This window comes from Mastigoproctus giganteus, chromosome 9 (genome assembly GCF_048544385.1).
Source record: "Mastigoproctus giganteus isolate SK-2022 chromosome 9, ASM4854438v1, whole genome shotgun sequence".
Lineage (NCBI taxonomy): Eukaryota > Metazoa > Arthropoda > Arachnida > Uropygi > Thelyphonidae > Mastigoproctus > Mastigoproctus giganteus.
The window spans coordinates 115,881,276-115,898,211 of NC_143583.1; the positions used below are offsets into that span (position 1 = coordinate 115,881,276).

At 36.7% G+C, this 16,936-nt stretch overlaps 1 protein-coding gene across 1 annotated transcript in view; it reads left to right on the forward strand.

The window, feature by feature from the left end:
* The first annotated feature begins 2,142 nt into the window (after positions 1-2,142).
* Positions 2,143-16,936, forward strand: part of LOC150080667 (uncharacterized protein C9orf85) — a 45,854-nt gene continuing 31,060 nt past the window's right edge. Inside the window, exon 1 of the mRNA XM_090381364.1 lies at positions 2,143-2,247. The gene's annotated coding sequence lies outside the window, so the exon portion shown is untranslated. The remainder of the gene's footprint in view (positions 2,248-16,936) is intronic.

Below are 16,936 nucleotides of genomic sequence, written 5' to 3' on the forward strand. Positions count from 1 at the left end.
TGATATCCAGCTCAGGACCCTGGGTTTGCCAAGCCCATACTCACCAGATGTGAGCCCTTTAGGTAATTTATCTGTGTGACACCACGTCTCTGCTATCCCAACAATATCCGCCTTTGATGTCTTGACCAACACTTCAAATTCATCAAATTGATTTACTATACTTCTAGCATTGGTATACATGCAAGAATGCATGCTCCTATCCTATTCCTAATTACCCTAACACATCCCATATACACACCTATTTCACGATGACTGCCATCCGTCCCTGAAACCCCCAACACCCCTAGCTCCAGGTCGCTACTTATTCTAATAGAAGTTGTGCAAGAATCACCTTCACCTCTGCCTGTGGCTACTGTTAAACTATTAATCCTTTTATCCCCCCAAGCTATCAGTTTTCCGACCGACCCAGAGTGTTCGATGACCCATGCCGACGATGCCACCTGCCCTCAGAACGATCCAACACATTACCACCGGATGCAAGGTGATCACCCAGACCGAGTACACTCATAGATACGACCAGGCAGACAAGATAATACAACCTAGCTAGCAAGGAAATACCAGTTGGTCGAAGAAAGTGTGCCGTATTACTAGTACAAACCCCAGGCAGTACTAGAGACCCCAATCCACAAGCTGTACTGGGACAGCGCCATAAGAACGGATAGGACAATCCCGGACAACTGATCAGATATAACCCTTGTGGATAAGAAGGAAAAGGCTACCTATCTGATTGATATAGCAGTACCCAACACTGGGAACCTGCAGAAAACGTATGGGGAAAAATCAGGAAGTACACAATCCTAAGGCAGAAGATCAAAGAGATGTGGCATATGCAACAGGTAGCGACCTTCCTGATCATCGTATCAACCAAGGTATGGTGCGAAATACTCTATATAACAGCCTGTAGGATACCTATAGGATACACTTGTAGGACAGTCAGAGAGATCCTCGGCCAACAGTAACATCAGACATAACAACCACCCTACATACTTGGTAGCAATACTAGTCACGTGGTGGAACCCCCAATCAGGGAGAAATAATATAAGAGCAATAATAATAATAATTTATTATTATTAGGTCATAAGGAAGATAGATAAGCGGTATACCCCACTCAATTTAAGCGAGTAGCCCCCTCCCGCTCAGACGGCACAAGAAACGAAGTTAGAAAAATGGGCAAAGAAGACACTCAATGGCAGACACTACAATGACCTGCATCAAGGTCACATCGATAACATTGCCTCCAATGCATGGCTCACAAACGGGATACTCTTCCCCGAGAATAGTGATCATGCTGGCCATCCAAGACCAGGTAATCAACAGCAGAAACTATAGAAAATACATAGCAAAGGAACCCGGAATGTCAGATGACACATATCGACAATGCCACCTGGCCTCAGAAACGATCCAGGGGACTGCAAGGGGATCACTCAGACTGAGTACGCTCGTAGAGACGATTACGTAGCCAGGATAATTCATCAGAAGCTAGCGAGGAAATACCAGTTGGCCCAAGAATGTGGACCATACTACAAGTATGAACCCCAGGCAGTACTAGAGATTCCAACCCATAAGCTGTAGTGGGATCGCTCCATAAGACCTTCCCGCACAATAGGCCGAACATAATCCTTTTGGACAAGATGGGAAAGGCTACTTACCTGATTTACATGGCGGTGCCCAACACTAGCAATGTCCAGAAAACCCATGAGGAAAAAATTAGGAAGTACACGAACCTGAGACATGAGGTCAGTTAGATGTGGCATATGCAAGAATTAACGACCATCCTGATCATTGTGTCGACCACCCATATGGTGCCAAAGATACAGCAGCATTACAACAATAGGTCTCCCAGAGAACACCTACAACTCCAGAAAGTTGCAATCCTGAACACCTGTGGGTCAGTCAGAGTTCCTCGACCAACAGCAACACCAGACATTACAACCACCCTCTGTACTGTACTTGGTAGCAATATCCGCCAGGGAATGGAATCCCTCAATCTGGAAGAAATAATAATAATCACTGTTTAAATGTTTCTGTGAAGGTGGCAATTCCACCTAAAAGCCCGCGTTAAATTTCAGCCTGACCTCTTTTTTATAAATTTAAAGACGGCGCTGTGTTCAATAAATTTGTTGGATGCTGTTTTTCGACGTTTGCAGGTTTAGGAGTAACATAGTACTCTGTGCTTTAGAGTTTATAAGCGTGAGCCACAATAAAAATATTGCAGCAAGAAAGAAATTACTTCACCAAGAAGCGAAAGTAAGTTTTAAATCAGTTGAAGTGAAAATTTGCGAATGTCAATATAAATTAATCAGTTGGATTATATTATGTATTAATACATATTTATCAAAAATATATCATGGTATGAACAACGCCTCGAACAATTTCGCAATCCTATAGTATTTCCTCGTATCAAACTATAGCATTTCATTTCTGTAAATTGGAAGCCTCCGTAGCCAGGTGGGCAGGAGCAGCAGTGCGTAGCACACGCTTCTTGATTAGACCGGGGTTCTAGTCCGTGACCACCAAATACGGAGGATGCGGAAAGGTCATGGAATGACCACCGCATATTCCCGGAGCAATATGGCCTTAGTTGCTAATGCTCCTAAAAAACAAAACAACAACAACAACGTCAAGTGCAACATGAGACACGATGATTAACGTACAAACTTCGGTTTTCCTTAAAATTCAACTGTAGTATTGATGCAGTTGCACTAACCAGTGTCATAATTTACGATATTAAGGTTTTTGTTATAAGTGGATGCGGGTGTAATATTATTATAATTAGCCATATGGTGCAAGGAAGCCTGAGGCTTTTTCTACACCGGCCAAAAAAAAAAAAAAAAAAAAATTGAGTTACCGTCATAGAGAGAGAGAGAGAGAGAGAGAGAGAGAGAGAGAGAAAGAGAAAGAAAGAAAGAACAAGAGTCAGGATGGAATCACCAAGAAGGAGAAGAATGATGATATCTAGCTCAGGACCCTGGGTGTGCCAAGCCCATACTCACCAGATGTGAGCCCCTGGGGGTTGTAATAAATAATAAAAGATTTAAACTTTGTGGATCATTAAAGAAAGCTTTAGATTGATTGTTAACCACTCTAACTAAATATGCATTACTTAAAACTTTTCCATCCCTTTTAACAATTTGATTGTACTTTGTGGTTGTTGCCCTTCTTGGACAGGTGTTATTGATGGGATTTCCCTAGGGTTGTGTAATCTGTTCATGGATGTGTGTGTGAGAGATGAATAAATGTGTGTATTGTATACATGAGTGGGCAGGGTGGCCACACACATGTATATGGCTGGGATTTTCCCAATTTAGAACTTCCGCATCTCGATAATATCATTATTTGTCCCTATAAGAGAGGAAAATACTGTTAATTTATTGATTTTACATATTTTTAATTAATTAAAAATATAAATCTAATGGATGTGTTAAAAATTCTAATAACAAGAGAAAAATGAGAATTGAGAAATCTTTTTTCCATAGAAAATTTAGAAGCCGAACTTATGGTGAAAGAAAACTATAACATGGCCTGTTCAGAATTTAAAAACTTTTTAAAATCTTCAGAAGTTGAAGACATTTTAAAACTAGTGAAATCTAAAGAAAAATATATAAAGTAAAAGTAGTTTTCCTGGCTATTTTTAAAATAACTGTTATAAAATAATATATAGTTTATATAGGACAAATACATATTAACAACAGTCATATAACAAATAATACTCTGATTGATTGATTGATAAAAAAATGTATTTTAAGGTGGCAGCCCCCACAAAAGACTGGTAACCTATCCGGGGGACATTGTAAATACTCGAAATAAGCTCAAGGGGAAAAAACTGGACGGATCTCAAGGGTAACGACCTAGGCAATGAATATAGGACTACGATTAAGGAACTTAAAGTAGCAACTTGGAACGTTAGGGGAATAAATCACAAATTAGACGAATTGACCATGGAACTAGAAAATAGAAATATTGACATAGCAGTCATTACCGAAACAAAAAAGAATCCAAAGAAATAGGTAACTTCATAATGATATACTTCGGCGTACCAAGTGAAATGTGGGCATCATCGGGAGTTGCTGTTATAATAAAGAATGGGAAAACAAAATATTAGACTACCCTTGGATATCACCCAGAATATTGAAATTAAGACTAAAAATTCTATCTTATACAGTAACAATCATTGGCATCTATGCACCTATAGAAGGCAACATTGATGAAACCACAGAATTTTATGACGAATTATAGCAGATCATAGACTAAACTAACAAAAACGAGTATCTCATACTAGCAGGAGATTTTAATGCAAGGGTTGGTGCTCAATCAGTAGACAAATGTATAGTTTTCAGAAGGCGAACCCGTGGTCAACAATAATGGAAGATGCCTGATAGACTTCTGCATTTTTAATAAACTTAAAACTACAAATACCTTTTTCAGACATAGAATATCCATAAATTCACATGGGAAGCAAGAAACAGTCTATAATAGATTATATTATCATTAATGAAAATTTAAATGACAAAATTAGAGACACTAGAGTATTCAGAGGCAGTTAAATTGACAGTGATCACTGCCTAGTAGAAATCACTTTCAAAATAAAAAGAAATTATCTTAATAAAAAGAAGAAAATACCAACAAAAACTACTAAGAAATTAAACATACATTTGTTGGAAGAAGAAAGCACTAAATTCCTGTATGAAAGTCGATTGAAGGATAAACTCAAATCAGATGAAAGTGATAATGTTGAGGAAATCTGGTCAAACATGAAAAAATCAATTCGGGGAGCTGCTGAAGAAAGTCTTGGATATAAACCTATAAAAAATAAAAACTGGCTAAGAACTTGGAATGAAGAATTGAAACAAACAATCAATGAGAAAAAAAGACCTATAAAGTGTTCCTACAAACTAAAGACCTACATATAAAATATAAAAAGCTTAGAGCAGAAGTCAGAAAACTAACCAGAAGAATCCGACGAGATGACTGGGATAAATTTGTTAAATCTTTAGAACGTGATATCACGGGCCCACAGAGAAGAGGTTTTAAAATTTTTAAGAAATTACAATTAGACACAAATGATCAAATGAAAACCAACTCCATCTCCCAAGCAGAATGGAAGCAACACTATTCCAAACTATGGTATAACTCAGGCACTAGGGAATTGGAAGATGAAGCTGTGATAACCAAAGATGAAGAAAATATAACAATGGAAGAACTAGAGTTAATATTACAAAAATCAAAAAACCAAAAAAGCCTAGGCATAGACAATTTGAATGTAGAACTATTTAAATATGGGGGCACCTTACTAAAAAACGCACTACTAAAATTATTTAACATCATATGGCATAAGCAACAGATACCCAAAGACTGGGAAACAGGAATAGTAATCAATTTACACAAAAAAGGCTCCAGAAATAACCCTAACAACTACAGAGGGATAACACTGCTGTCAACTGCTGCAAAGCTATACTCTAATATACTAAAGAATAAACTTAATAAATACAGTGAACAGTTCTTAGAAGAAGAACAATGTGGGTTCAGAAAAGGGAGAAGCACAATAGATGCCATTTTCTCACTACAACAAATTTTGGAGAAAAGAAGAGAATTCAATCTACCAACATTTCTGCTCTTTATTGATTATGACAGTGTAAACCGGGAAAAACTTTGGCAGATTCTACGTGAAGAAAATATGCCAACCCAACTCCGGAAAGCAATCCAAAGCCTATATAAAAACTTAAAAGTCTGTATAAAATATTCTAATGGCCAACTATCAGACCCAATTAACACCAATAAAGGAGTGAAACAAGGATGTGGACTATCACCAAATTTATTTAATATCTACATCAATAAAATTCTTAAAGAATGGAAACAAACAATTAACAACGGAATACAGTTGAACAACAGAATCAAATCCAAACTATATTATATGCCGATGATCAAGTTATAATTGCAATCCGAAGATGAACTACAGATAGCAACAAATGAACTTAATAAAATAGGTAAAAAGTACGAGATGAAATTCTCCACCTCAAAAACAAAATCAATGGGATTATGTGGAAAAAACATACAAAGAGTCAAAATTGTTATTGATTATAAAATGATAGAACAAATATCTGACTTCACCTATTTGGGAAATTTAATATCAAACGAAGGGAAAGACATCACACTAAACTACAAAAATATGATAAAATGGATGGAACGATTAAACGCCACTTCGGAAAACAAATGACAACTGAAACAAAATTACGACTGCACAACATCACTTCAAAACCAGCCCTCTTCTACAGCTGTGAGACTTGGGTCATAAATAAGAAATATGTACACACAAACTAGAAGCAGCACAAATGAGATTTTTAAGACCATTATTAGGCTTTACAAGAAGACCACCAAAGAAATTCAGATATCCGCGAGAAATTAAAAGTAGATAACATAGTAAATGACATAAAATGGTATCAGGAAAAATGGATCAGCCACATAAAGAATGAACCCAGACCGGATCCCAAAATTAGCCTTTAACTACAAACCTACAGGCAAGACAGGCAAGACAGATAGGCCGCCGTAGCCTAGTGGTCAGGCGCGCGGGTGCATAAGTACACGTGCCTTGAGTGACCGGGGTTCAAGCCCGTGACTGCCGAATACGGTGCTGTTTCTTGTATTCTGTCTATCCTGTGAACTCCTCTGACCGTTTGGTCGTCCCGGAGTATAAACAGAAAATTAATTAATTAATATTGGTCGACCAAGACAACGATGGCAAGATCAAGACCACCTCCAAGAGCTACAATGGAACAGGTCTTAAAAGACCTAAGCCGGACCAAGTTCATGATGATGAGGAATTGTAATTTTATATTTTTCTTTTACTTTTTGAGGGAAAAAATGCTATACTATGCATTTTGTTTAAAGTTGTCCTGCTAACCAATTTTCAAAATGTGGCCACCCTGTGTGTGTGTGTGTGTGACTGGGTCACTTGAGGAACAAGAGTGCAAAGTGTGAAAGCTACAGGTGAGTGTGCAAGGTAATAAATGTGGGAGTGCGAATGCCTCGTGCTTGAGTGTTTACTGTCTATCAATGTTCCTATATGTGTGTGTGGGGGGGGGGGCACCTCCGTAGCCAGGTGGGCAGGAGCAGCAGTGCAAAGCACACACTTTTTGATTAGACCGGGGTTCGAGCCCGTGACTGTCAAATACAGAGGATGCGGAAAAGTCAGGGAATTCCCGGAGCAATATGGCCCTAGTTGCTAATGCTCCTAAAAACCAAATAACAAATGTGTGTGTGGGGGGGGGGGATTCCCCGTGTTGTATAAGTTGTGGTGACTCGTTTTGCCCTGGTTGGCTGTCTGGGTTCTCATGTTAAGAATTATAATTACTGGCTAGTCAGTAAATTAAGTTATATGGTGGATTTCTTCTAAATAATTTGGATCAAGTTTTTTCTTCCTGCCAATCGTGGTGCTGACTGAGGGGTGGAATTTCGCTTAAGGCAGTCAGTATTGTTTTCACCTTGGGTTTGCTGTTCATGAAGAAACTCTTTATTGTCCTCATTTGCCAGACAACCTAGAGGAAAAAAAGAAAAAGTAAGCTGTGTTGCATCTTTTATCAACATGTATGTTTTTTGGGAACTGGTAGTATATTCCTGGCATAAGGCTGATTTACTTCCTAATTTTGTTGTCAACCCTCCTCCCTTCTGCTTCTTGGGGGCTTCCCTTGGTCCATGTTAATTCGGTGGCTACCTGTTGGTGTGCCCCTGGTTAAGTATATCTCAGAGGAATACACGTAAACCCAGAAGAGGGGTTTTTGGTCATCTATTTAGACTCCACATCACTCATATATTAATATATGGGTATACTGGATGCCATCTTTGTCTGCGCCGGTGGGTGGGTGGGTACTGGTGCCTAAACATACAAAGATAAACCTCCACCCTTGACTAAATCCAAATTCAAAAATAAGCCCCCCCTTCTACCCACACTAACCTCTGGTTCCCTCGTGTCCCTGTGCATTCTCAGGCAGATGAGGTATGTATGTGTTGGGTGGGCACGTTTGTGTTTCTGCAGTGCTTTGCTGGGCTGAGGAAGGCTCCCACCCCAGGAAGAACAAAATTGTCTGTTGTGTTTATGTATCCTTAGCTTGATCGAAATAAAAAAAAAGCATGTAGTCTATATTCAGAGTATTGTAATGAGTATAAATGAATGTGAAAGTACAGGAACTCCCTGACTTAGGTAATACTCGATTTACAGAAATTCGACTTTTGTAAATTTTTTTCCAGCCGGTGCAAACTTAAAAAAATTGTGGTAACGTATTTTGCATCCCGTAGGAATAAATGGAGGTATTGTGAAAATATCATAATGTGAAAACAATAACACGTGTGTGTTTTTTTTTTTTTGTAATTCATTTCAAGTCTTTGGAAGTTTAAAATTTCGCTATATTACTAAGCTATTTATCTCTCTAAAAGGTCATATTTATAACGGAAATTGCACTACCCTTTCATTGTTATCATATGTTCCATTATAAAAATCAATTTTGAATGCCTTTGTGATATGTGATATTTTTCTAAAGCATGTTTCTGGAGGTCATGACCATAAAACAATAAAAACAATTTGCACTTTCCAGTTTATTGGGCTTTTCTGTTGGTGCATCTAATTATAAACCCGATCTTATTGCATTTGCGATAATACCGATAACTGCAATTGTTTGGCTTTTTACGTTATTATGGTGAAATGTGTTTCCCCTTCACTGAAATCTTCAATAATATAAAAAACAAATTTTCAGAAACTTCTCTTCATTCCTATTTACGTATTACAATGATGAAGGAAAAGTGACCAACGGAAAGTGCAAGTGATGGTAGTGCCAGGAAATGAAACAAAATTGATTTAGAAATGAAGATGAAAATGATTAAGTACGAAGCAGGACAAAGTTTGTCATCTATTGCAAGGGAATTAGGTCTCGTTGCTTCAACAGTGAATACTATTTTAAAGGACAGTGTGCGTATAAAAGAACATGTCAAAGGATCAATGCACTTAAGATGAAAAGTGATCACAAAACAAAACAGCACTCAGGTGCTATATCGAAGATGGAACAGCTGTTAATAATATGGATGCAAAATCAGATTCAGAATCGAGTGCCCCCTGAGTCTAATGATTGTTCAAGCAAAAGCAACAAGTATTTATGAAGATATTAAGGATAAGTTGGTGAACCTCATGCCAAGTTTGTGGCAAGCAACGGTTGGTTTAATAGGTTCAAGCGTTGCGATTTGTGTCTCTGCAGCTGCAGAATCGGCACTGGCGACTTCACAACGTTAAAGTATGCAGTGAAGTCGCCAGCGCTGATTCTACAGATTAAGAGAAATTGTGATATGTTGGAAAAAATTATTGATGAAGGCGGCTATCAATGCAGCAAATTTTTAACGTTGACGAGACTGCTCTGTATTGGAAAAAAATGCCAGATGGAACATACATTGCCAAAGAGGAAAATACAGTGCCAGGTTTCAAGGCTTCAAAAGATAGGGCCACGCTCTTGCTTGGGGCTAATGCAGTGGGAGATTACAGATTAAAATCACTGCTAATGTACCATTCTGGAAATACTCGTACTTTTAAAGGCATCAGTAAAGCCACCCTACCCATACATTTCCGATCAAACCAGAGAGCATGGATAACAATATCTCTCTTTGAGGATTGGTTTAAATGCTGCCTCATTCCTGAGGTTGAAAAATATTGTAAAGACAACGACGTTAGTTTCAAGATTTTGCTTCTATTAGATAATGCTCCTGGACATTCTACACATCTAGATGATTTCAATTCAAATGCGAGAGTCATATTTCTACCGCCAAACACGACTTCCCTAATCCAACCTATGGATCAGGGTGTTATTTCAAATTTAAAAGCATACTATTTACACACAACATTGGTCAGGCATTGCTTGCAGTAGATAATGAGAAAATTTTACGTTGAGACATTTGGAAATCTTACAATATTTACCACGCCATCTGAAACATTAATAAAGCCTAGGTGGAAATTACTAAAAGTTGTTTAAATGGCGCATGGAAGAAAATATGCCCACGGCACATAAAAGGCTTTGAAGGATTTGAAAAAGATGAATCACATGAAGTGGTTACAGATAAGATTGTAAAGGTTGCAGAGCTACTTCAGTTGGAGGTTGATGCCAAAGACGTGTAGAAGTTAGAGGAAGAAGAGAAGGAATTATCTAACGAAGAACTTATTGACTTGCAGACAGTGATAGTGAAAGAAGAAAATTCTGACGAAGCTCAAGATGAACCAAATGAGCAGCCAAGATGCTTCATCACCAGAGAGATGGCAATGGCATTTCGTGAAATTACATCGGCAATGGCGAGGTTTGAGAAGATGGATCCTGACAGAGAACAGTTCTTAAAAGTTAACAGAGGGATGAATGACATGCTTGCTTGCTACAAAGAAATCTACGATGAAAAGAAAAAAGCAATCGTCCAGTTATCGATTAATATGTTCTTTTGTAAGGTTGAGTTGCCAACCCCTTCTAAATCTCCACAGCCCTCAACCGCTGCAGCGGCGTACTTATCAGCTGAAGATTTCGATTCTGGCAACGATGCTTGAGAGGTAAAACTTACTGACATTATGTCTGTCTCCTCTCTTTTTTTGTAATTTTATAATTGAAAATTTTTTAAATTGTATGCTTTTGTAATTTTTCATGTGCATGAGATAAAAAATTGAACCAATACAATAAATAATTCTATTTACATGTTCTTCGAACATTTCTTTTTTGATTCAATCAATTCAGCGAGCACAGTTGCGAGTGCTGCACAAGCATGGGGGAAATTCTGACTTACATAGTGTTCCGTGGAACGCAGTCTTTACATAAGTCGGGGAGTTCCTATATGCTGAATGAACGTGAATGTCCAGTTAAATGTTCACTCCTGAATATATGTTTATATATATGCTTATATTCATTTCATATTATAAATTACTATTCTTTATATTTTAGTATACATATATTTTCAGTATATGTATAAAAAGGGAAAAAAAATTTCATATTTCAAATACAGACTAAGCTGTGTATTTGTAGAGTTAATGAGTTGGTTACGTGTGTAAGCTATGCAGTAATCAAGTGAGTGGTTTGTTAATAATAAAAAAATAATAATGATAATAAAAAAAAAAGTGGTGGTGCGGTATTTTATAACCAGGTGTACTGTCTGGTCTGTGTGCAGGAGGAATGAGTGATGGGCAAATGGCAAGTGAAAACATGTGACTGTGTCTGTGGGTCTCTTTTTGTGCACAGAATTAGTCTATATGTAATAAAAAAAACAGTGTGCTATGTACATGGATGTTATTACTGCTCTAAATAGTCCCCTATCATCCTAAATGCTACTACTACTATAAACAGAGCCCTCCCTGTTGTAGATAGTGGGAGTTGCCTCTGCAGGAGTGCCCCTCTAGGCTCCATTCTTATATTTACTGGTGGAGCCTTCCTATGAGCCATACCTTTTACCTTTCCCCCTTTTTCTCCAGCACTCAAACTGTCACCACACACACACACTTGTTTTCAGTAAATTTTTTGCTCTCTTCCCCCGGTAAGCTTAGGTACTATCAGAGACTTACGTGACCCTATTGCCTGGCCCACCTCCATGTGGTAAAGGATGGGCAGTGGTGAGACCTTGCTCTTTCAAGGCCCAACAGCAAAGAGGCCACATGAACAAGCAACTAAGGCTAAATTGCACCTTTCACAGTAATTATACAAATACATTTTTTTTTTTCTCAGCATTTGTAACAAATCTAAAAATGAATATGCTTTAAAGAACTAAAGTTTTTGAGATTAGTTTTATCACTGAGAATGACTCAGTTCTAATGAATTATGCTGAATCAGAAGAGATCTAAAATTTGCAAGTGAAGCAACTTGATTGTGGGGATAGTCAAAGGATATGTTTTATTATCAGTAGGGAGTATAGTGTTACAGGTGTTGTGGCTCTCCAACTCCATGATGATCTTTTGTGACACAAAACAGACTCTGTAAACACCAGAAAAGTGTAGATTATAGTTTACAGAGTCTCTTTCGTGTCACAAAAGATCATCATGGAGTTGGAGAGCCACAACACCTGTAACACTATACTCCCTACTGATAATAAAACATATCCTTTGACTATCCCCACAATCAAGTTGCTTCACTTGCAAATTTTAGATCTCTTCTGATTCAGCATAATTCATTAGAACTGAGTCATTCTCAGTGATAAAACTAATCTCAAAAACTTTAGTTCTTTAAAGCATATTCATTTGTTACACATGCCCAGAAAAAAAAAATTGTATTTGCATAATTACTGTGAAAGGCACAATTTGGCCTTAGTTGCTTTTGTGCCAAAAAACTCCCATTAAAACAAACAAAAATTCTCATGACAGAACTGCCTTTATATAGAGTTTCATTGCACTCTGATATTGCACTACTTTCAACAGATAACTTTAGCTATATTACAACTTTGAAAACTGTCTTTGCATACCTCACGTCAGTCCACATCAGACAACTTCTTTACAGCTGCTTTGTCTGTGTATTGTCACTAGAGGCTACCTGCTATCTGATGAAGGATCAGTTAGTCCATTGGGAGAAAATCCACTCCAGAGCACATCCTGTCACACTCAACTCACGGTCCGTCAGTTTCTGGTAGACTGTCCACTTTACTCTTCCATCCCTCTAGCACCTTCCAGTCATTCGACAGATTAAATAAAGCTCAGATTCTATCCAATTTCCTTTGAAATCATCAAATATAGAAGAACTCCTAATATATTTGAAGTGTATCAGCCTATACACATCAATATAATTAAATACAGTCAAACTTGGTTATAACGAGCATGGAAATAACAAGTCACGACTGTAACGAGCAAAAAGCCCTAATGATTTTAATTTAAGTGTATTCCCATACAATCGCTCACTGTTATAACGAGCGTAGTACATGGATATACCGAACAAATTTTGCTCAGGTAGTCGAACAATCCTCAATTCTTGGAATAGACAAAAATGAAAAGGACAATTTAGCTTTATGACCACCTGCATTGGATTAGCGACTGGTTTATCGGGGATGGGGGACTATACAATAGTGCAATGGCATTCTGCTTGTTACAGTACCCTATTTACAGGTTGTCTTGTATTCACTAAACCATAAATTTATTTCGGGACTTCCTAAGAATTTAGGAAACGGGACTTCTAAGGATGTTGTATGCATTTTGGGCTTCTATGAACTTTGCATGCAGATCATTTTACTATCATTTTAAAGTAAAATCAGTTAGAAATGAACCCTTCCTTTGGAAACATGCCTACTAACAAAAGACAGTGTCTCTCGATTTGCGAAAAAGTCAAAATTATTCGTGAGTTAGAACATGGTGCAAAAAATGTTGAAGTGTGTAAAAAGTTTTCTTTGTCCTCCAAGTGTATCGACATTGTGGAAGAATAAAGATGCTTACATAGCGGCACTGGAAAAGAACATAACCGAAAAAAGAATTATAAAGTGCAAGATTACAAATGTTGATGAAGCATTGCTCAATGGTTCACCACACAAAGAAGTGCTGGATTTTCAATAGACGGTCCGATCTTCAAGGCTCAAGCGGAAAAATTTTGCTAAACAATTTGGATGCGACGATTTTATGTGTAACAACGGTTGGCTGGATTGATTTAAAAACCAACATAACATCGTTTATGCAAAAATTAGTGGAGAATCTCGATCTGCAGATCCAATAATGGCAAATGAATGGATTGACAGTGTTTGGGGAGAAATAGAAATCAGGAAAGATTTCAGTGGCAAAGACATTTACAACACCTATGAACAGGACTTTTTTATAATTTGACACCTGATAATTCATTTAAATTCAAAGGGGAAAAATATGTTCGTGGAAAAAAAAATCAAAGGCTCACTTGATGGTGGTCATATGCGCAAATATGACAGTTCCTGTCATATTTGTGCATATGACTTTTATCATATCATCATAAAAGTGATGATGATATGATAAAAACAAAAAAAAAAAAAGAACTATATATTATCGAAAAATCGCTAAAACCTCAGTGTTTCAAAAATGTAAGGAAACTTCCTGTGGATTACACTGCAAACAAGAAAGCTTGGATGACTTCGGATATTTTTCGTTAATATGTAAATGATTGAAATAAGGAGCTATTCAAAAAGAATAATATTTTGCTGTTAGTTGATAACTGTCCTGCACATCCCCAGATTCAAAATTTGTTCAACATTAAGCTTCTGTTTCTGCCTCCCAATGCGACATCAGTTTTACAACCAATGGACATAGGTGTAATCAAGAGTTTTAAAGGATTTTATAAAAGATTTCTAGTTCTACATCTGATCAGTCAAAGAGAACAAAAACATACCAAGTCTATATTGATATTGGATGCTATAAATTTATTGAATGATGCATGGAACAACGTTATTTTGACAACCATATCGAATTGCTTCAAGAAATCGAAATTAAATTCAAATGAAATTTCAATTGTAGATGAAGAAGATGGAAACGAAGAAAACATACCATTATCTGAATGGTTGCTATGTAACAACATTGTAGGTTTTAATATAGGTAACATCGATGAATTTGTACTAGTCGATGACAATTTATTAACTAGTGGTCTTCCTACAGAGAGTGACATTGTAGATGCTGTGCTCAACAACGGTGATAACGGCGATGGTAAAAGTGATGATGATATGATGAAATTGAAAGTGGATGAAAATACAAGCTCAAGGTGCAATGGACACATTAGTCAATTTTTTTGGAGGAATTGAGGCAAGTAATGAGACTTTTAACGTGTTGTGTCTTAAGAAATGTCAAAGTGAAATCTTTAAAACAAACATCAATTTTAAGATTATAAATAAACACTAATGAAATCGTGTTTATTATTAAATAGTATTGTTTTTAATTAGAGAAATAAATTGCTTAGTATTAAGTGTATAGTTTTAAAATTACAGACAAATAAATTGTGTTTAATATTAAGTGTATTGTAGTTTATACAAGCATATTAATACAAATAATATGTAGGTATATACCTATATATTTTTCTCTCTCTAATATTTCTTTTGTTTTTTGAATCTTTTTATCAAGTTATTGAGAATTTAAAAAAATAGGAGGTAGATTTAACTCATCACTGATATAAAGTGTTCATTGTTTAACGGTCCCAGGGTTTTCCACATCTCAGCTATCACTGATATAGCGAGTAATGGTTATAACGAGGAAATTTTGTCAGTCCCTCGATGCTCGTTATAACCAAGTTCGACTGTAGCTATAATATTTTAAATATATATATTATATTAAATAAACTATGACAGACAATTTGGCCTCAAGTAGCCCTTGTATTGTTAGACATTATGTTGATAACAACCAGTTAGTTGAAACAGGCTGCATATCAGTCTCATCTCTTAAACAAATGGTCAATTAACTTTTGGAGAGGCCATTTGTTTGAAAGTAGTGCAATATCCAGGCATCTTGTTTCCAAGGTAAGTTTATTCTGCCACGAGAAATAAAACCATTGCATTACCTATGCAGTTTAAATCCTGCCGGGTGCAAAAAGTGGGAGGACAAGATAGTTATGCAAGCATTTTATAAAGAAAGATTACTCTTTTTTTTTTTTTTGCATAGATTCTTAATATTTCCAGATATAAAATATTGGGAATATCAATATTTTGAAATCAAGATTCTAGAGTTTATTTTTATGAAAACAACAGGGATTACCTTTATTTTAGATATAGGAAGCTTCTTTTCCAGCCATCTTCAAACTTCAAGTTAAATTTTGAAGGTCTACCTTCAAAATTTAATTTTATGTCAATCCACGTAATGGTTTCCTTGCTGCCAGAGGTATGGTGTTTGAAGACAGAGTCTTGAGTGCTCAATGTTGAGACCGAGGGGTCTGAACACTACGGTTCTGACACTAGGGAAGATGTCCCACATTTTTTGTAAAATTGATATCACCTTCCCAAAGAATTATTAGCGCGTTGGACTAGGTGAGTTGGCTGGAAAAGAAGCTTCCTATATCTAAAATAAAGGTAATCCTTATTGTTTTCACAATATAATAGAATATAGGAATTATCGAGCACTTAATAGCTCCCTATCATCAAAAAGAGTTTGTGTGTAGGATGCTTATAAATTATCAGATGTAGAAACCTAAAGTTAGTATAAACTCATATCAATAAACTAATGAAGGGGGGGTAGGCAATGTGAGACAGATTACAAGAAGTCTCTAGCAAAGAATTCAAAGAAAAGTACCAAAGACTTGTTTACTTATAATAATACTAGAAGGAAAGGGATGAATCATATTAGCTTGCTAGATATGAATGGTATAACTGTTGATCCTGTTCAGATTGTTTCCAAACTGAATAGATATTATATATCTACATTCATATTTGAGGAATTTTTTAGGGATGAATATGCCAGAAGTATATCATATTCTAACAGAGAGCTAAGCGATTGTGTGATAACTGAGAAGAAAGTGTATATGTATATGTGCACGTCGTGGGTGGCTCCCAGGCTCTCGTCTAACTCCACTTGCTGCATATACTGTATTTGGATAAAACCTCCATAAAAAGAAAAAAGAAATGGCCTGAAAATATATCTTATTTTACTGTGGTAAAGCACAAAATACCGCACCCATCGGAAGAAGTGTTATACCAGTGGGTGCCAGTAGTCCTGCCACGAGACCTGGGGCCCCATAAAAATAATATATATATATAATACAGTATAATAAAAAAAAAATAAAAATAAATAAATAAAAAAAAAAAACCTACACCCACTGGAAAAGAAAGTGTAAGAGAACTTGTTGAAATTAAAAGTAAATAAGGCACCTTGGGCTGATGGGATTTCCCATTATATTAAAAGAAGCAGCAAATCCTTAGCCATAATTATGAGAGCATCCTGGGAAACGGGAGGTCCCTGCAGATTAGAGATATGTCTTATGCCAGGACCCTCTTATAATAAGGATTTGTTAAGGGGAGATCATGT